The 21963-nt window shown below is 37.2% G+C and overlaps 1 protein-coding gene across 1 annotated transcript in view; it reads left to right on the top strand.

Annotated features, from left to right (window-relative positions):
* Positions 1-21963, top strand: part of HS3ST5 (heparan sulfate-glucosamine 3-sulfotransferase 5) — a 297958-nt gene that overhangs the window by 164752 nt on the left and 111243 nt on the right. Inside the window, exon 3 of the mRNA XM_069599194.1 lies at positions 14582-14694. The gene's annotated coding sequence lies outside the window, so the exon portion shown is untranslated. The remainder of the gene's footprint in view (positions 1-14581; positions 14695-21963) is intronic.

Below are 21963 nucleotides of genomic sequence, written 5' to 3' on the forward strand. Positions count from 1 at the left end.
ATATATGGCTTGGTCTTTTGAGCAACTGGAATCAAACTAAACTAATTATCACAGAATTATTGAAAAACTGAAGACTTTATTTGTTCAATAATGAAGGAAAATGTTGCAAAAACTACTATTTTTTCTATTTGAATTTTCCATTATTGTCTAAATTTAGTACCTGATAGCAACTTAAGGGTGATTAATCTATTCTTTAAAAAATAAATATTTTATGTTAGTTTCATAATTAATTATGTAAAAATCTAGTGGCGATAACTTGTTACAATATTTCTAAGAAATACCTATAAATATTGCAATATGTATGACTTACATTCTCACTCTGTAATCGCTTTGCATTTACAGTTGACACATGTTAATAGTTTTGTTGTTGTTCAGTCTCTAAGTCATGTCCAACTCTTTGCAACCCCCATGGATTGCAGCATGCCAGGTTCCCAGAGTTTATCCTCCACTGTCTCCCAAATTCATGTCCACTGAGTCAGTGATGCCATCCAACCACCTTAACCTCTGTCATCCCCTGCTCCTTTTGCCTTCAATCTTTCCCAGCCTCAGGGTCTTTTCCAATTAGTCAGCTCTTTGCATCAGGTGGCCAAAGTATTGGAACTTCATCTTCAGTATCAGTCCTTCCAACAAATATTCAGAGTTGTTTTCCTTTAGGATTGACCAGCTTAATCTCCTTGCTATGCAAGGGACTCTCAAGAGTCTTCTCCAGCACCACAATTTGAAAGCATCAGTTCTTCAGCACTCAGCCTTCTTTAAAGTCCAACTGTCACATCCATACATAACTATTGGAAAAACCATAGCTTTGACTATATGAACCTTTGTCAGCAGAGTGATGCCTCTGTTTTTTATATGCTGTCTAGGTTTGTCATAGCTTTCCCTCCAAGGAGCATGTGTCTTTTTAATCATATGTTAAACCAATTATTCTGTCTTAAAATGTAATTATGCTAATGAAACGCATAAATAAATATCTTTCTTCCAGAGGAACTTTGCAATTCAAGACAGCATTTACATATCTCTCTCTCTCTCACACACACACACACTTCCCTGAGTTCCCTGAAGAAAGAACATTTATAAGTTAAGAGGTCTATTTTTGTCAAAATGGGATGCTCACACTGCTGCACCAGGACTTTCTGATGTTTTAGTCAGGTCCACAATGGTTGGATCTACATCAGCATTTTGGGGGTTGGTGCAATTCAAGATCCCATGTACTTGTACTCTTATTCAAGATTCACTGCCATCCCAATAGGAGCTTAATACAAGTTCAGAAAACAAGGCCAATGTAACTAAAAAGAGATTGTCATAGGCTTCATTTTTTCCCCCTGTAGTAGGAAAGCTTTGTAATATCTAGCTCAGAATATGATTTCTGATTCTAAGATCCAACTGGAAAGTTCCAAGAAATATTTATAGTATCTCAAGGAACAATTGAGTCATGTTGACCCCCTGGTCACTGTCTACTCAGAACAAAGATTCTCAAGATTACATATGGAAAAAAGAAAGAAGCACATAGATGTGGTGACCACTAAAAACTGTATTAGGCCACATGATACTTATAAAATTTCCCTTGGGTAATCAAGAGGTATCTATGGTTTGGTAGATTTTGAACAACAATAATTTCTAAATGTATGTTTTGTGAAGTTCATCATGTTTTCAGGTCCCAGATAGAAAGAGTGACTGAATTGTGTTCCCCTGTAATTCATATTTTGCAGCCCTAGCATCCAGTGTGACTGTGTTTGGAGATAAGGCTTTTTAGGAGTTCAGTTCAGTTCCATTCAGTCACTCAGTTGTGACCAACTCTTTGCAACCCCATGAATTGCAGCACGCCAGGCCTCCCTGTCCATCGCCATCTCCTGGAGTTCACTCAAACTCACATCCATCGAGACGGTGATGCCATCCAGCCATCTTATCCTCTGTGGTCCCCTTCTTCTCCTGCTCCCAACCCCTCCCAGCATCAGAGTCTTTTCCAATGAGTTAGCTCTTTGCATGAGGTGGCCAAAGTACTGGAGTTTCAGCTTTAGCATCATTCCTTCCAAAGAAATCCCAGGGTTGATCTCCTTCAGAATGGACTGGTTGGATCTCCTTGCAGTCCAAGGGACTCTAAAGAGTCTTCTCCAACACCACAGTTCAAAAGCATCAATTCTTCGGCACTCAGCTTTCTTCACAGTCCAACTCTCACATCCATACATGACTACTGGAAAAACCATAGCCTTTTAGGAGTTAATAAGGTTAAATGAGGGTTTCCCAGGTGGCGCTAATGGTAAAGAACTCTCCTGACATCAGAAGACATAAGAGATGTGGGTTCAATCCCTAGGTCAGGAACATCCCCAGGAGGAGGACATGGCAACCCACTCCAGTATTCTTGCTTGGAGAATCCCATGGACAGAGGAGCCTGCTGGGTTACAGTCCATAGGGTCACAGAGAGTCAGACATGACTGAAGCAACTTAGCATGATTAAGTAAGGTCATAAGGGTGGGGTCCTAATCCAATAGGATTAGTGGTGTTATAAGAAGAGAAAGAGAGAGAGGTCTCTCCCCAGGTGCACATACCCTGAAAAGCCCATATGAGCCCACAGTAAGAAGGCAGCCATCTGAAATTCAGGAAGAGAGATCTCACCAGAGCTTGACTGTGCTGGCACTATGACCTCAAACTTATAGCATCCAGAAATGTAAGAAAATAAATTTCTGTAGTTAAAGCCAAAAATCTATGGCATTTTTTTTATGGCTGCCAAAGCTAAGAAGTACCACCCAGATGAAATGGAGACACTGGAGTGCTGTGGAGAAGTTCACATTATGTACAGTACATAGCCCAAGACTAGAGTTAGAGCAGAATTTGGATGAGACCAGGGATCATAATAAAGATAAGACTGATACAATAGATAGAGCAGAGTCATCAACTAAATAAGACTGAACCAGGATTTAGCTTAGTAAGGAAGAATTTAGATTTTGGACTTAAACTAATGCAACTTTTTTCTCTACATTCTACATGGTCCAAGAGTTTAAGGTTACTTAACTACCACATTTTAATTCTGGTACTTCAAAACTAATCCTAAAGTGGAGATAATAATGCTTTATCACATAGCCATAGGGAAAAATGATTACTGTAAAATAATAATAAACAGGGCCTTCCAGTTGGGCTCAGGGAGTAAAGAACCCGCCTGCACTGCAAGAGATGTGAGTTCAATCCCTGGATCGGGAGGATTTCCTGAAGGAGGGGATGGCAACCCACTCCAGTATTCTTGCCTGGAGAATCCCATGGACAGAGGAGAGACCTCAGTTGAACAGAGCTGGGAGATCAGAGGGGGTGAGCTCATACCTTGCAACTGTAGCAGAGCCACAAGAAGAAGAACAACTCCTTTTCTGACAAGGACTGAGCCAATGAAAAGCAATGGACTCTCTGTTACTACAGCCCTCCCAACTTCATTTTCCTCTTTGTATAAGCATGCTCATTCCCTTGCTGTCGGGAGAACTTGCATGTGGCTTGCCATGGTTGCAGACCCTGAATTGCAATTTCCTGCTGATCGTGAATAAACCCATCTTTGTTGCAGCCTATTAGTTTCAGGTCAACATTAGTATTTGGCGCAGTGTCACAGGAGTTGGACACGACTGAGTGACTACACAACAGCAACAGGCACACGTTAACATCTCAGAGAACTGCAGCCATGTATAGTAGCCAGAGTCAGAGAAGTTGGAGTCTAAACTAGTCTACATTCATTTTTCAAGCCCCAAATATTAATTGCCTACTTTACTATCTGCCAGGCTCTGTTATAGGTGCTGGAGATAAAGCAGTGAGCAAAACAAAAACAAAACAAAATCTACCTTCATGAAGCTTACATCCTAGAGAGACTTAGGAGTCTTAAGTCAAGACAAGATCCTGGGGTTGGTAGACTCCTAACTCCCCAGCCATATCCCATATCCAAAAAGATCTTGTTCTGGGCAACTCACACAGTCCTTGGGAATGGCTAAATATATGTTAAAAAAAAAAAGTGCACTGTCAAGTAGCTTGTCACATATATGGTAAATTTTACTCATTTATTTTTTAAGCATGCATGGAGGACTCTTGTTTGACATAGCATTTTTATTACTCCTGTTCTCTAAGAGCCTTGCTTCTCTTCATCTCTTTCCTCTAGAGAGTCAGACTTTATATAAAGATAGCTCTCTTATCCTAAAAAGAAGTATACCTTAATCTATCCATTGTCCAGTAATGTTTAATTGATTTTCCTGAATCTTGCATCGAAAATATTTCAGCCTGAAAAAAGGAAAACATATCTTAAATTGGGAAGCTAAAGCTTCACAACAATACTCTTTCAAAGGGGTCCCTTCCTGTCACCAGCTCCATTTCTTAGTATTTGTGGACATCTGTTTAGGACAATCTGGTAACCTCCTAGGGTTGGGGGGTGGTTACCATTCCAGTTACCATTCATCTCTTCCCCCCTCCCCCCCCCCCCGCCCTTGATTCTGAAGGCAACTAAAATGCCTGCATTCTTGCTGCATAGATAATTGCAGAGTAGATTTTGTTTGGATTGGGGGCCATTTGCCATGTTATCTGTTGTGGTTGTCTGTCATCCATTGTCAGGGCTGATCTGTAAATGGACTTGGTTATGATTCATAAACTGTTTTTCACATCTAAACAGCCATTCTCCTAGACACATTTCTGCAGTAACAGTGTAACAAAATATGTTGTGCTTTTGTTGCTTTGGAAATATACCTTATTTTCATTTATTATTTTGAGGTAACCTGAGTTCATGTATATACAATCCAAAATCAAAATAGCTAAAAGAAGCACTGGTATCAGCTGCCTATTGTTGTATACTTAAATAAAAGAAAGGAAAAAGTAAGAGCTAACTGTTTTGGCAAAATGTCAATGAATATGCAGTTGTGGTAAATAAATAACTCTAGATACAATGCTGAAAGCAAACTGGACTTATTCCAAATTTTTTTTTTCATGTTTGAACAAAGTTTAGGGTTTCTTTTTTCCTTCCTATAGAAATGCATAAATGCATCAGTTTTGCCCAGATACAGAAAACTATTCTTACTTCAGTAAATTTGCTTCTTTTGGTTTATCATGTGGATCATGGAAAAGCATGATTTTATGGAGTTTCTTGCTTTTAAATTAAGAATGTCAAATAAATACAGCCTTTCAAAGAGCAAAAAGCTTTACCAAGAGTAGTTCTTCTATTACAAACTAGAACACCTCTCACAAAACTAACTCCTCTGTTAGTAAGATAAATTCTAGAAATGAATTTCAGAGTAAAGACCTCAGTGTTTGTTCTTATTCCTGTGAAACCAATAAAGTGCTGACAAAGAGAGCTATAATGTGCCACCATAGTTTAGAAATAAGGTACATTTCAGAGTGTTCTTTATTGCCTTTTGAGGATTGAGTATTGCTACCTTTAGCTACGCAACCATACAACACGCTGTTTTACAAAACAGTAGCCTGGACGCTTAGCTCCCATTTGAGCCCCACCTGAATATTATATACACTCCTTAAAAATGTCAGACGTTTGGAATGGTTATAATACTGTGTCATTATGATCCAACAGGTTTAAGTCTGAAATACACTCAACTTAGAAGAATCAAAAGATATGTTTTTCCATTTCTTTTTATGCCATTCTATTTCCTATAAAATTGCAACCCTATTCAAAAGGCCTATTTCAAGTGTATTCTTTTAGATAATAAATGCAAACATTATTTTGATACATACTTCCTTGAATCTGAATGTGAAAATCTGTAATACTTCACATTCAAACTATAATAGAATCACATTCCAGTTCTAAGGACAGCAGGGGAAATGGGTAGGAAAATATAGCATAACTTTCAAGCCCTAGTGAAATGCCTCCTTGGTTGTGATACACACACAGATGGGCACAGGCAACTGAAACAGGAAATGGGAAGGGAGTTTGTCACTAAATCACTGAACAGAAGAAGCTTTAGAGCAGGATTCTCAGTTCTGGGTGCACAAGGGAATCCTTGGGGACCACACCAGTTCTTGAGAGTGACTAGCATCTAAGTTAAGACCATAGAGCAGATAGGTATGTAGGGCATAAAAATAGATTTATAACCAAGAGCCTTCCTCTGTGCCTTTTCAAAAACTTATAAGTGTTCAACAATTACATCTTCCTTTGTTTTGGGAGGTGGCATGGGATGGGAATGTCGACATTTTATCATTTACCCTGTGTAGGCATCCACTGAATGTTTTGTTGCCCATTCAACTCCATTTCTAGCTGCAGCCCTTTAGCTTTAGTTGAAGGTGGCAAGCATGTATGTTAACAGTCTGTGTGAATGCAAAACTCTTGTGAAAAGCAAGACTGGCTCTTTCAAAAATGTTCTCTTGGTTCTGATTAAAAATCTGTTTCCACAAATGCTACAAGTGTCTTTTTCTTGCAACATATCCATTTATATTTTCAACAGCATTTGTTGGTCTTTCTTTAAAAAGTTCTTCATTCAAGGACCACATTGCAACCAAAGATCTTTTATGTATAATTTTGTAGATGATAGACATTTGAAATTACGGTGGCAGGTGTTTTCGCATTGTTTCTGCTGATCTGATAAAAAGCATAGTGCCAGAAAACAGCATGAAGAGCATAAATTCCTCAGAATCAATTTGAAGCACCCTTTTGAAATAAGAATTGCTATAAAGAAGCATTTTGAAATGAAGTAAGGATGGAGTGAACAGTCTTTGAGGTAAAAATACAGTTCTGTAAAACAAGTGTATTTCTTTAATGGTGACTATATATACTGTGTTTTAATTTGTTTATCATTATTACTGTTTTTAAGATTTTTTTTTCTGCCACCATCTATATTACAGCCCCAGGAAGCCCAGAGGAGAGCCAGTAGAAACAACTCCATGTGTGTTTCTGGCAAACTGCTTCAATATATTTCATTATAAGTCTTAGAATAAGAGTTTAATAAAGAGGTGAAGAAACACTGAAGGCTGAAGACTAAAAAATTCAGAGAAAGAATCTCTTATACATGATGGCCTATCAGTGCCAGCATTAATCTGTAAAACCAGTGGCAGCTGTGTTGAGTAATTTATGTGGAAACAAAAATCATTTTTATATTACTTTTGCTGCAGACAATAACATTCCATAGGCTCATCACATTCTTAATCTTGACTTCAGGAAAGTCCTGCTGTGGCAATTTTTAAAAGAAGAGTTCCACTTATCTCTTTCCAAGCAGCTCCTTCTCTTCCTTCTGTGTCCTTCCCCCCATATCCACCCTCCCCAACCCAACTTCACCCACCCTCCCACTTCGTAATGGTGTTTATGAAATATGGAAGCAGTTCTGTCTTGCTGTTGTTCTGAGTATCCTTAATAAATGCCTCCTATATTTCAGAAGTGTCTGAGGAGGTCAACTAATACAATATCATTTTGATTGCTTACTTGAATTTTGAATGAGGAGAACTCTGAATCGATTCCCTGAATTTGTCATAATCATAATTTAGTTATCCACAGCTCTGTCATTAAATTTAAGGCCTTTCAAGAGTATGTTTGTTATTACAGCTCTTAATATCTAATAACAATGTCCAAAAGATGTCCTCTTCTCCATCTTCACTTTGCTGACTCACTAGTGGGTATTGGTCTCAAATTTTCTTCTTTTATTTCCAATTAAAGGTTATACTAACAGAGCAATAGAAAAGTAAGACCTTCACCTTTTTCAGATATTATACATTAATCTTCATAAATCTTTTCTCCCCCTTTTCAGTCTACCATTTTACCATTAGAAGTCTGTATATTAAACTGAAACCCAAAAATGGCATTTCAGAACTTAACATCCTTCAGTGGCTATTATCCACCTTGCACTTTCATAATAGAGAAAGGTGATATGAGAAAATCTTGAGCTGAAATGTGAAACTTGTCCCAGCTAAATCAAATAATCAGTGGGAACAATAACATTAAGATATGCCAACTGAAATGAGTTAATGTATTTTGGTAAAAGTGGTTATATTTAATAGTTTGTATTACCACCAAGAAGAAAAAATCATTGCTTACATATGAACTTTTCACTCAAATTATTCACTAATCTGTTTAACAAAGTGTTTGAGAGCATTTGAGTATATTCCAAGCACTTGTCTAAGAAGTAGAGATTTAATGGTAAATAAGATAGATATAAGATAGATAACAGTAAATAAGCTTCATGGTGCTTATAGTCTGAAAATAAAGAGACAACAGCATCTATATGACAGGGACTTGGATTGGAGAGAACAGGTTCTACAGGCTCTAGGGAAAGGACATCTAGGGAGAGAACAGTCAGAGAGATCTTCCTGAGGGAAGTCACATCCAAGCTGAGATTGAAAAGAAGAGGAGACATTAATCAACCTGATTGTGATAGTGATCTAGGCAGAGGATAAAGAATCTAACATAGTCAAGGAACTGGAAAAAGCCCTGGATGAATGAATGAGCAAGGGCACAGTGGAGTGGAGACAGATGAGCTTGGAGAGCAGCCAGGACCCCACCCTGTAGGGTCACAGTCAGAGGGACACAGGGTGGGAGGCAGTTTGCTGACTGGAGGTACCTGTGGGTATCCAAGTGAGGTTGCAATAGGCGAGCCTGCATTGCAAAAGAAATACAGGATGATTTGGCTTTGAAATTTATAATTTAATAGGTAACTATGAAGAAGTAGTTAAATTTCTTGAAGTTTCCTGGCTAGTTCTCTAGAAAATTCTTTAACTTCTCTCCAGCTACTTTTATTTCACTGAATTACTATATCTGTAGCTCTGTTTCTCAAAAAATTTCAGTATTCTATGCTTAAAGCATTTTATTGATGAATTAAAGTTTTCCTATTCCAATTGCTCGTCTTTAATTACTTTGCACTTTTTTCAACAAGAAATTTATATGACTAAAAATGTTGTGTCCTTTCATGAAGAAGTAAGAAAATAGAAAATATAACAGTCGCTAGTGTTACACTGAGAGTCGATTCCATGGAAGTTTAATTTCCCATGCTTGTCAAAAGTTCTTAAAACAGTGCTTGCCTTTTTTGAATATAAAATGTGGGCAGACGTACTAATATATCAAAAAATGACACTTTGTCAAAGAGGGCTTTCATGGGAAATGTTCTGAATAAAATGTTTTCTTTTTAAAAGAACCCAACCTGTTTAACATTCCAAAGCAAACACAAAAGAACACAAAATGCCTGAACTTACTGCCAGTCACAACAGTCAGCTTCATTTACTCTTTAATACTTTTTTTTATATTCCAAAAATTGTTCCCCGAAAAACTATCAGTTTTATTCCATGATAACCCTGGTTTGAAGTAAAATAAAAGTAGCTCTGACCCTCCTTAAAATGGATTCTTTTCAGAATTACTAGCACTTCTAATAGTATAAAGATGATATGGTTGGCTATGTCTACCGTTAGACTCAGTGTAATTATATGTGAAGCTACAATTCCCTTATCTATTAGGAACACTTGCTGCAGCAAACTGCATTTCACTGTCTGGCAGATGAAATACTGAATTAAAACCTCAAACTACTTTCTCAAGTTTTTTTTCCCACAGTCATTTAAAAATCTTTTAGCCTAGGGGAAGATGGTAGCCAGAAAATAATGGGAAACAGATGGTATTTAAAGGTTTGAGCAAGATGAACAAAGCAGATGTGTTAATATCTTCCTAGTCCTCAAATTGTCCCTCTCCATTGTGATTACTTTGACACAGTTCTAATCCTTTGAACCTTCTGAGGATGTTCAGAGTTAAGATAATGGTTGATAGTTGAAATGTTAAATGGTAAATCAATACATAATTGTCTTTGATCACAATCTCATATTAACTTATCTAAACAGGATAGATAGTTTTTATATGTTACCTACATTCTTTGCAGAGAATGCACCCAAATCTAGCTCTTGATTAATAATATCTATTATTCATTGTTTAAGGAACCAGGGAGAAGGACTGAAAACAATAGAAGCAGATGCCAGTTGAGGTAATTGAGATACAGTATAACTTGAAGGAATATTGGAATGCTATATAATAGTATTAGTGTGAAAAGATGAGAAATATTCTATACAATTTTATTTGATGTGTATAGCCTGCTCTGAATTAAATTTCTAAAATGTCAGGATGAGGGAGAAGGATGCAGATGGTTTGAACTAATGTTAGAGAATTGTAGAAACAAATTCCCCCAACTATAAGCATTCATTGGAGAGCAGAAGGCCCAGGTTTTAATAAAATATTAGAAAAGTCTGCATATATTGGAATAAGAATATATTAATATTGGGAACAACAGATGTATTTTTGCTTAGGAAGTTAATTATATGCCATATGTATAAAAGAAGCATCAATGGCATATCAATATTTGATTCTACTACGTTAGCCATGCCAGAGACCCCTCAGTCATACCTAATATAAGTGACTCACTATGGATTCACAACTGAAACCAACAAAAGATGCAGACTGATTCTCATTTCTTTTGTATCAAAATCTTATAACACTTTTTGAGCTATTTTATAAGTTAATTTCAAAATAGATGAGGCAGTAACACTGAGGTTTAGCTAATTATGTTTAAATTAAATATAAGCATTTAGAATAACTATTTTAATTAATACAAGACTTGGGCAAGTAATCATTAAAAGTAGAATTGGTAACTTGAGATTTATCACTCTAAAACCACTTGTATCACATTTTTAATAAATTCTTTCCTCTGCTTCAATGGAAGATAAAATATTTCTTCCCAAAGTGGCTGCTAATAAAAGATAACCCTTTCTTGGGTCACAGTTGTCAATGTGATATTGAATCAGAGCAAAAATATATATATACTTACATGCAAAAGTGTAGTTACTGTTTGCTAAACCATTATCAACTTGACTTATATTTTAGTTCTATAAATGCCTAAGAAAATCCCTAATAACTGCAGTAACATTTATTACTGAAAAAGAAAATAGATATATTTTGGTGGGTTTTTTTTTTTTTTTACAATTTTTATAGATGAGACTCTGATGAAAAAAATCTAAATAATTTTGTGATTTAATTTTTAATTCACATGGTATATAACAATTTCAATTGCAGTTGGATGTGAGGAATAACACTTTGAATAGCTTCAGTTTGTACATATTTATACTTCAAACCTTATATTTGTAAGAATATACAAATGTATTGATATAATCAAATTTGTATATAAAATGTATATTTAAACAAATAATTAGCTAATTCTTTTTCTTACATTTCACTCTTTATGTTTCCTTTAATTATAGTCGATTTATAATATTATTGGAGAAGGAAATGGCAACCCACTCCAGCATTCTTGCCTGGAAAATCCCATGGGCCGAGGAGCCTTGCAGGCTACAGTCCATGGGGTTGCAAAGAGTCAAACACAACTGAGCAACTAATACTTTATAATATTATATTAGTTTCAGGAATATGACATAGTGATTCAATATTTTTATAGATCATACTCCATTTAAGGTTATTATAAAATATTGGCTATATTCTCTGTGCTGTACAATATATCCTTGTATCATTTATTTTATACATAGTAACTTGTACCTCTTAATCTACCCCTGCTTGCCCCTTTCCCACTGGTAACCACTAGTTTTCCATATCCATAAGTCTGTGTCTGCTTTGCTATATTCATCCTTTTGTTTATTTATATTCCACATATAAGTGATATCATGCAGTATTTATCTTTCTCTGTCTCACTTATTTCACTAAGCCTGGATTGACTGCCAGGTTGACCCATGTTATTGCAAATGGAAAATTTTCATTCTTTTTTTGTGGTTGAGTAATGTTTCAGTGTGTGTGTGTGTGTGTGTGTGTGTGTGTATCACACCTTCTTTATCCATTCTTCTGCTAATGAACACTTAGATTGCTTTTGTATCCTGGCTACTATAAATATATAATGCTGCTATAAACATTAGGGTACATATATCTTTTCAAATTAGCATTTTTGTCTTCTTCATTTATATATCCAGTAATGGAATTGCTGGATCATGTAAGTTCTATTTTTAGTTTTTTGGGGGAACCTCCATAATGTTTTCCATAAAGGCTGTACCAGTTTATATTCCACCAACAGTTTAGGGTTCCCTTTTCTCCACATTGGCTGGCTCTTTCAGTACAATATAATTATCATTTAGCACATTTACCCTTATCTGGTCCCATCACTTCATGGGAAATAGATGGGGAAACAGTGGAAACAGTGGCTGACTTTATTTTTTTGGGCTCCAAAATCACTGCAGATGGTGATTGCAGCCATGAAATTAAAAGATGCTTACTCCTTGGAAGGAAAGTTATGACCAACCTAGATAGTATATTCAAAAGCAGAGACATTGCTTTGCTAACAAAGATCCGTCTAGTCAAGGCTATTGTTTTTCCAGTGGTCAGGTATGGATGTCAGAGTTGGACCGTGAAGAAAGCTGAGCACTGAAGAATTGATGCTTTTGAACTGTAGTGTTGAAGAAGACTCTTGAGAGTCCCTTGGACTGCAAGGAGATCCAACCAGTCCATTCTAAAGGAGATCAGTCCTGGGTGTTCATTAGAAGGACTAATGCTAAAGCAAAACTCCAATACTTTGACCACCTCATGCAAAGAGTTGACTCATTGGGAAAGACCCTGATGCTGAGAGGGATTGGGGGCAGGGGGAAAAGGGGACAACAGAGGATGAGATGGCTGGATGGCATCACCGACTCGATGGACATGAGTTTGAGTAAACTCCGGGAGTTGGTGATGGACAGGGAGGCCTGGCATGTGCGATTCATGGGATCGCAAAGAGTCTGACATGACTGAGCAACTGAACTGAACTGAACAGAGCCCTGATACATTGTAAGTGCTTAATAAATGTTTATAAATTGAGTGAATAAATATATTGATATATTTTAGGAAACATCTTTTAGGACTTCCCTAGTGGTCCAGTGGTTTAGACTCTGCACTTCCAATGCAGTGCACATAGGTTCGATTCCTGGTTGGGAAAGTAGGATCCTACATGCCGTGCAGTGCAGCCAAAAAGTATCTACAAGATTCTCTTTTAAATTCATTTACTGGTATATCTTGCCTTCTTCTTTCACCTACTCAGTTAGAATAGCTGATAAAACTGAAGTGCATCTACTTACGTCTTTGAAGGCAGTACGTTTTTTCTATTATCTATTGCTTTTCTGTGTTCTGGAATTAGTACAAATGTAAAGGATCTAAAAGAGAGCAGGGCCTTCGCTGACTGAGACAGGATGATTTAAATGCAAGTTAGCTCATTTTGTTCCTTGTACTAAGTACTTGCAATTACTGATTGTCACATTTTTCTTCCATTGTAAAAACTGAACTAATTGAAGGTACTACCCTTAGGGGACGAACTCTACAGTGTAATGAATGTTGAGTGCCCTCTTGAGTTTAGCATGTTAATTATTCATAATTATAATGATTTCTGTTTATTTGGGAACTTTAGAAATCTGGTTTATCAAACAAATTAGAAGCAGAGTAGTTGAGGTTTTGTTTTGTTTCATATTAACATCTCAGCGGGTGTTTTAACATATTAAGAAGTTCTCATGAGCAATGGAACCAGTTTTGTTTTGTTTTGTTTTGTTTTGCTAATAAATGGGTACTAGGGATGTGTGCCATGTCCTAAAATAGCTGAATGAACTTTTTTTTACTCACTTTCTGGTTTCTCCAGAACTATTTGTGTGATATTGGGATATTGAAGGGAAACAATGACAAGGATTCAAGTAGAAAACTGGAAATAATGTATGAAAGTGTGTTAATCAGAGAAGAACTAGAGTAGATTTGGTAGCTGGCTACTAGCCAAGTATATAAAATTTTAAAGTCTCCCTTTCCTTGAAAGAGGGCTGTATGTGTGTGTGCTTTGCACTCTAAGTATATTTGCATCCAATGGACCCACGTAAAAGATAGATATTCTGGCTATTTTGGACTAAAATAATCTATGTCTACTATTACTAAATACATATTAATGATAATGATGTATTAGGACTGGGCTCCTACAGTCTATTTAGACTTCATACTCATTCTCAATAATAGCCTGAAATGACAATAAACGATTGCTTTTTAAAGAGGAGTTTGGCATCACAAGTCTGTTTCATTGCAATCTTTTTCATTTTCCCATCACTTTCTTTTTTCATTTTTCCCATACAACACTTTAGAGCCAAACATGTACTCTGCATGTCTACTCAAGTCTCCTGGTAATCTATCAATATATCCAACTTAGGAAGAAGCAGCAATTGCTTAATATATTCAAGTATCAGCAAAAAATGATTGATGGCTAATCATCATATGGTTGTAAAAAAGATCAGTTGAGATATACAATATATAGCATTTTTTAAAAGAGTACATTTAGCCACCGTCAACCTAAAATCCACAGAAGCCATATCAGAAACAAGACCATTAAGTGAAAATACATGTGGGTAGCCCCCAATCTATAAGTGCATCTCTGATCAAAGGGAACTAGCAATTGCATATTCCAGGGTCAGGCTCAAATACGAGCCCTGTTCTTCATCAGTAAATCATTTAATAAAAAGACTGGAAGTACTGTTTTTAAAAAATGAAATTTTCTAATCATACCTAATGTACGTCTTCCAACACTGAGTTTTTAACCACAGGTAAGGAGCAGAGAAAGAAAAAAGATTAACTGGAAGATCACTGTGCCTCTGTCGCTACCCTTAGGTACTAACAGAGTGAGGGACCGGCCAAAAGCACAGCAGTAGGTGTGGAGAGGCCATGGAATATCCTCCAACCAGATAATCGTCGCTGGAGTAACTGGAAGCATCTGAATGTAGGTATGTGTACCCAGGGCTTCTGCTCGCTCCTGCAATCCGTTGTCCAGCTTTCCCATCCTTCATACACCTGCTGTCTCATCAGCCTTTCGAAAGCACTGCTTGGCAGGATTTGGGTGTTCACACATGTGTACACAGCCACTCAGAAAAGCAGGGTTGCTCTTCAGTGGAAGGTCCTGTCTCCTCTCTAGGCTTTTAAAACATTCTACAAAATGACTTTCAACTGCTTCCTAATTCTGTATTCTCAGCATTCCCATATAGAAACCTTCTTTCCCACTGACACTGAGCCTTGGTTCCTGAGCACAAAAGGCCATTGTCTTTGCTATCGCACCATCTGAAATAACTTCCCCCAGATCCTCTCTGCTGGTTTTAATTCTGTTTTCCCTCTAGAACCTAAGTCAACTCTTACCTACATGGGAACATCTTTCTGATTCCCCATCCCAATTATTTCCTTCCTTTCAAACATCTGTAGGCCTAAAAGTCATACCTCTGCTCTGGCATACAACTTGTATCATGTATTACTGTTTCCTTCTTCATGTATTTGTCCTCTGTCCTCAGTGTAGCTGTTTATTTCTGGAGAGGCAAAATCTGTTGCATTTTGTACCAGAGACCAGGACCAGAGGAAATGGACTTATAGAGAGCTACTGTGATGGAGTAAGGCGACCAAAAGGAGTAGTCAAGAGCCTAGACTGCCTGAGCTTGAGTTCCTGCTCAGTCAAATGCTCACTGTATGACCTTGGCAAGATTAAAAAAAAAAAAAAAAACTTTCTATGTCTACATTTTCTCATCTCCAAAATAGAAATCATAGTAATATACCCATCTCCTTAAGTTGTAAAGTTTCAGTGACCTAATAAAGAAAATCTTCGAATAGTATCTAATACTTATCAAATACTCAAAAAAGCATTACTGATTTATTAGTATATACAATAATAGTTCATCTCATTTAATTTCTCAGTAATGCTAGCAGATAGACGGCATGATTCATATTCTAAAAACTGGAAACCTTGTGACCCTTAGTAGTCAGGTTACTACCTAAAATTGAGAGAAGCAGCAGAATGAGAACCAAGAGTTAGATCCTAAACCCTTGGCTGTTTTTCCACCTGTTTCACACAGGTGCCTGGGGACTAGTTCATACTGATGATACAAAATTTATTCTTCTCTGTTCTTATAGTTTAAGCCATATTCTACTCAACAAGTTTGTCTAATGCAAGGCACTGAAGAAGAAAGATGGAGAAAATGTGAAGTGGCTATTCCTACTCTAGGATGTTTTACAATCTAGATGATTTAAATGATGAAGCAAAGCAGAAACATCTAACACATTTTTTAACTTTTCATGTCTAGATTCCTTATAAAATTGGCTCTTCCATGGTCCCTCCCTCACCCCATGTAATAAAGTAGGTTGGATACAGTATCATTGCCTACAAAAATAACACTTTGGGGTTTGGTGGAATGTGCTACTTAAGAGTAAACTATAAAATTTGTGAATTTTAAAATTGTTCTAGTTTAATTGAAATTATTTTGAAGAATTTATAAAGAGCTCTGCTAAACTTGGCAGACTAGCCTCTCTTGGAATCTCTCTATTTTCTAGGAAATTATCAGCAAGTCTTGTTCTTCTCACTGCCAAAATTCCTTGGCGGCTGTTACTTCAAGAGTAACAGAGAGCTATAGCACTTAGCTCTGTGCTAGCATGTAATAGATGATTGATAAATCCTTGGTTAAGTTGAATCTTGTCACCCTACTGACAAGAAAGCTAAAATTCAGAGAGTTTAACTTATTGTAAAAACCTTCTTTCCCACTGACACTGAGCCTTGGTTCCTGAGCACACAGCTGGCAAGGAAGAATTTCCAACACAAGTCTAAAGAACCAAGCAAATGACAGCATAGTAATGGTGGTGAACCAAGGGCTCAGTTCGGAGTTATGAGGCAGGGACTATGTTTTGACACCAAGTCTCAGACGCATCATAAAACCTCTTCATGCCTCGGTTTCCTCATCCCATGACAATGTTAGGAGGATCAAAATATTTGAAATTATCACTGACATTATAGACATATAGTATAAACAGTGGAGAAATCCCCAAATGATTTGAAATTCCTAGTGGGTGATGGGAGGAAGATAGAAACGCTGAAAGGAAGCAAAGACCAAACATGAAGAAATAGCGATGCATGTGGAGGGACCCTGGGAGCGGATTTAGGAAAGATGGCTCTGGCACCAATGCTGACCCAATGCTGTTCAGTTACCAGTTACCCAGTGGCAGTTGTTGTTTTAGTTCTAAGTCATGTCCACCTCTTTTGCAACCTCATGGGCGTAACCCACCAGGCTCCTCTGTGCATAGGATTTCCCAGGCAAGGATACTGGAGTGAGTTGCCATTTCCTTTTTCAGAAGTTCTTCCCAATCCAGGTTTTGAACCCGTGTCTCCTGCATTAGCAGGAAGTTTCTTTACCACTGAGCCACCAGAGAAACCCTCCAAGTGGCAGTTATCCTGTCCTAAAATGTAGATATAATGGCCATAATCACTAATCTAAGAACCAGACATCCATATGCAGCAGTCTGACTTCTAGTGGTTGTGTGGCAAGCTGCTTCTTTGGAGAATTAAGACTAATACTGTCCTTAAAATAGAAGCTTCAGAAAGTAAGTGCCCAGTTCCCAAAGTACCTAAAGCATTCTATAGACCTTAATGGGATCCTGTCTGCTGCTCCTTGAAACAATCCCTTCAAAAGATTTTCAGAGGAATTAATGGCACTCAAGTTGTACCTGATATCTGGTTTTGACCTTGAAGATGTTGAAGAAAGTAAATGTATTTGATGAGTTATTAAGCATGTGCTTCAGTTATTATAATAGTAAAAACAGCCCAGTTTTATAAGACTGTGAGGTGCTTTCCATTTCTGAACATTTAATTGCGTGCCTACTGAGTTTAGACAAGTCATTAATCTCACATAATACATTTATTTAGATTTAAGAAAGTTACCCACATTTTTTCTATTCTTTTTTTTATATGCTATGTTCCAGAAAGCATCTGCCAGTTGTTTTTTCGTTTGTTTTTTTTGTTTGGTTTTTTTTTTTTTTTTGCATTTTAATAGTTTAAAATGGAGAACAGCTAACCTAGCTGGTACTCTGCATAGTATTCAAGCAGTCGAAGAGAAATTAATAAACCACTTTCATAAGTGTCTTTTGTGAAAGCCTACCTAGAGGAGACTTCCAAGATTACTGCTGATATGAAAAAGCTATGATGACAGCTTTCAGTTTAGAAACTATTCAGTCTCATCTGGCCAGTATCAACTGTCAAGTATTACTAAAACTCTAGGCCTATGATGATAACATATTGAACTTTTCTGAAATAACATCCTTAATATTTGCAGTTTAGCATTATGGTTAATTGTTAAGCATCTGATGGTAGAATGGGTAAAGATAATGATTTCAATAATACAGCAACAAATTGCTAATTTGGGGAATATTTTTAAGGTCTTAAAAGTATTTCATAAACTCTAAGTCACTATAAGAATATTATTTTAAAAATAATTTCTCATAATTCCAAATTATGTTTTTCTGAAAAGTACCAGAATATAACAGAGAAAAGTTTTTCTACCTCCATTACTTAAAAAATATTCATATACATGGGTTCCTCATACATAGTAGGTACTCATTTCAGAGGAGACTTTTGTGAATTATATTGGCTTCCATTCATAGAGGGCCTGCTGTATGCTAGACACTTTAAAATAGATTACTTTCAGTCTTCAGAATGTCCCTGCAAGGACATTTTTTTTTTTTTACCATATATCCTTATATAATTGAAAGTTCAGAGAAGTTAATAAAGAGATTAGTAAACTAGTAAATGCAAGCTCAAATCTCTTTATACTCTTGTTGGGAAGCCAGTTGACTCCATAATAGATTAGAGGTAATTGAGAAGAAAATTCTGAAAACAAAATAATAATAATAGCTACCATTTATTGATGTGCCAAGTATTGCGCTAGGTGCCCTAGGAACTTTAAATTCATCTACTTAATAACCAGCTCAAAAGAGTTCAGTCATTTCAGATTTTTCAAATTAAGTGCATATTTTAGAAGGTTTTTTTTAGTTCAAATATAATTGAAATACAATGTTATATTAACTTCAGGCTTACCATGTGGTGATTTGACACCTGTGAATATTATGAAATGATCACCATACTAAGTCTAGTAACCATCGGTCCCCAAAACTATCATTATTGACCACATTCCTTATGTTGTATATTATATCTCCATAGCTTATTTATTAACTGGAGGTATGTACCTCTTAATTCCCTTCGTCTGTTTTACCCACCTCTGTCACCTTGCATTCTGGCAACCCAATGTATGTATCTAAGAATCTGCTCTCACTGCTTGTTTTTTTAGATTCCACATATAAGTAAAATCTTCCAGTAATTGTCTTTCTCTGTCTGGCTTATTTTACTTTAGCATAAAACCCTCCAGATCAACCCATATTATCACAAATAACAAGATTTCTTCTTTTTTTAATTGCTGAGTAATATTCCTCTGTGTGTGTGTGTGTGTGTGTGTCTATGCAACATCTTTATTCATTCATCTGCTGATGGACACTCAAGTCAATTCCATATTTGGCTGTTGTAAATAATGCTGCCATTAATATTGGTGTGCATATATTGTTTTCAAAGTAGTGTTTTTGTTTTCTTCAGGTAAATATCCGGAAGTGAAATTGCTAGGTCATATGGCAGTTCTGTTTTTAGTTTTCTGAGAAACCTCCATACTTTTGTGTGTGTGTGTGATTTCTACATAAGTATTTCTTTTTAAAAAAATATAAATTTATTTATTTTAATTGGAGGTTAATTACTTTACAATATTGTATTGGTTTTTCCATATATCAACTTGAATCCACCACGGGTGTACACATGTTCCCCATCCTGAACCACCCTCCTACCTCCCTCCCCACACCATCCCTCTGGGTCATCCCAGTGCACCAGCCCCAAGCATCCTGTATCCTGCATCAAACCTGGACTGGCAATTCATTTCTTATATGATATTTTATGTGTTTCAATGCCATTCTCTCAAATCATCCCATCCTCTCCCTCTCCCACAGAGTCCAAAAGACTGTTCTATACGTCTGTGTCTCTTATGCTGTCTCGCATACAGGGTTATCATTACCATCTTTCTAAATTCCATATATATGTGTTAGTATACTGTATTGGTGTTTTTCTTTCTGGCTTACTTCACTCTGTATAATCGGCTCCAGTTTCATCCATCTCATCAGAACTGATTCAAATGTATTCTTTTTAACGGCTGAGTAATACTCCATTGTGTATATGTACCACACTTTTCTTATCCATTCATCTGCTGATGGACATCTAGGTTGCTTCCATGTCCTGGCTATTATAAATAGTGCTGCGATGAACATTGGGGTAAACGTGTCTCTTTCAATTCTGGTTTCCTCTGTATGTATGCCCAGCAATGGGATTGCTGGGTCATAGGGCATTTCAATTTCCAGTTTTTTAAGGAATCTCCACACTGTTCTCCATAGTGGCTGTCCTAGTTTGCATTCCCACCAACAGTGTAAGAGGGTTCCCTTTTCTCCACACCCTCTCCAGCATTTATTGCTTGTTGAATTTCGGATCGCAGCCATTCTGACTGGTGTGAAATGGTACCTCATTGTGGTCTTGATTTGCATTTCTCTGATAATAAGTGATGTTGAGCATCTTTTCATGTATTTGTTAGCCATCCATGTGTCTTCTTTGGAGAAATGTCTATTTAGTTCTTTGGCCCATTTTTTGATTGGGTCGTTTATTTTTCTGGAATTGAGCTGGAGGAGTTGCTTGTGTATTTTCGAGATTAGTTCTTTGTCAGTGGCTTCGTTTGCTATTATTTTCCCCCATTCAGAAGGCTGTCTTTTCACCTTGCTTATAGTTTCCTTTGTTGTGCAGAAGCTTTTAATTTTAATTAGGCCACATTTGTTTATTTTTGCTTTTATTTCCAATATTTTGGGAGGTGGGTCATAGAGGATCCTGCTTTATGTCGGAGAGTGTTTTGCCTATGTTCTTCTCTAGGAGTTTTGTAGTTTCTGGTCTTATGTTTAGATGTTTAATCCATTTTGAGTTTATTTTTGTGTATGGTGTTAGAAAGTGTTCTAGTTTCATTCTTTTACAAGTGGTTGACCAGTTTTCCCAGCACCACTTGTTAAAGAGATTGTCTTTTCTCCATTGTGAATTCTTGCCTCTTGAAAGAGGTGGGAATACCAGACCACCTAACCTGCCTCTTGAGAAATCTGTATGCAGGTCAAGAAGCAACAGTTAGAACTGGACATGGAACAACAGACTGGTTCCAAATAGGAAAAGGAGTACGTCAAGGCCGTATATTGTCACCATGCTTATTTAACTTCTATGCAGAGTACATCATGAGAAATGCTGAACTGGGAGAAGCACAAGCAGGAATCAAGATTGCCAGGAGAAATATCAATAACCTCAGATATGCAGGTGACACCACCCTTATGGCAGAAAGCAAAGAGGAACTAAAAAGCCTCTTGATGAAAGTAAAAGAGGAGAGTGAAAAAGTTGGCTTAAAGCTCAACATTCAGAAAACAAAGATCATGGCTTCTGGTCCCATCACTTCATGGGAAATAGATGGGGAAACAGTGGAAACAGTGTCAGACTTTATTTTTGGGGGCCCCAAAATCACTGCAGATGGTGACTGCAGCCATGAAATTAAAAGACGCTTACTCCTTGGAAGAAAAGCTATGACCAACCTCGATAGTATATTCAAAAGCAGAGACATTACTGTGCCGACTAAGGTCTGTCAAGTCAAGGCTATGGTTTTTCCTGTGGTCATGTATGGATGTGAGAGTTGGACTATGAAGAAAGCTGAGCGCCGAAGAACTGATGCTTTTGAATTGTAGTGTTGGAGAAGACTCTTGAGAGTCCCTTGGACTGCAAGGAGATCCAACCAGTCCATTCCGAAGGAGATCAGCCCTGGGATTTCTTTGGAAGGAATGATGCTAAAGCTGAAGCTCCGGTACTTTGGCCACCTCATACTAAGAGTTGACTCATTGGAAAAGACTCTGATGTTGGGAGGAATTGGGGGCAGGAGGAGAAGGGGATGACAGAGGATGAGATGGCTAGATGGCATCATGGACTCAATGAACGTGAGTCTGAGTGAACTCTGGGAGTTGGTGATGGGCAGGGAGGCCTGGCGTGCTGCGATTCATGGGGTTGCAAAGAGTTGGACACAACTGAGCGACTGAACTGAACTGAACTGAACTTGTCAAAGATAGGGTGTCCATAGGTGCGTGGATTT

The sequence above is a fragment of the Ovis canadensis genome, chromosome 8 (assembly GCF_042477335.2).
Source record: "Ovis canadensis isolate MfBH-ARS-UI-01 breed Bighorn chromosome 8, ARS-UI_OviCan_v2, whole genome shotgun sequence".
Classification (NCBI taxonomy): Eukaryota; Metazoa; Chordata; class Mammalia; order Artiodactyla; family Bovidae; genus Ovis; species Ovis canadensis.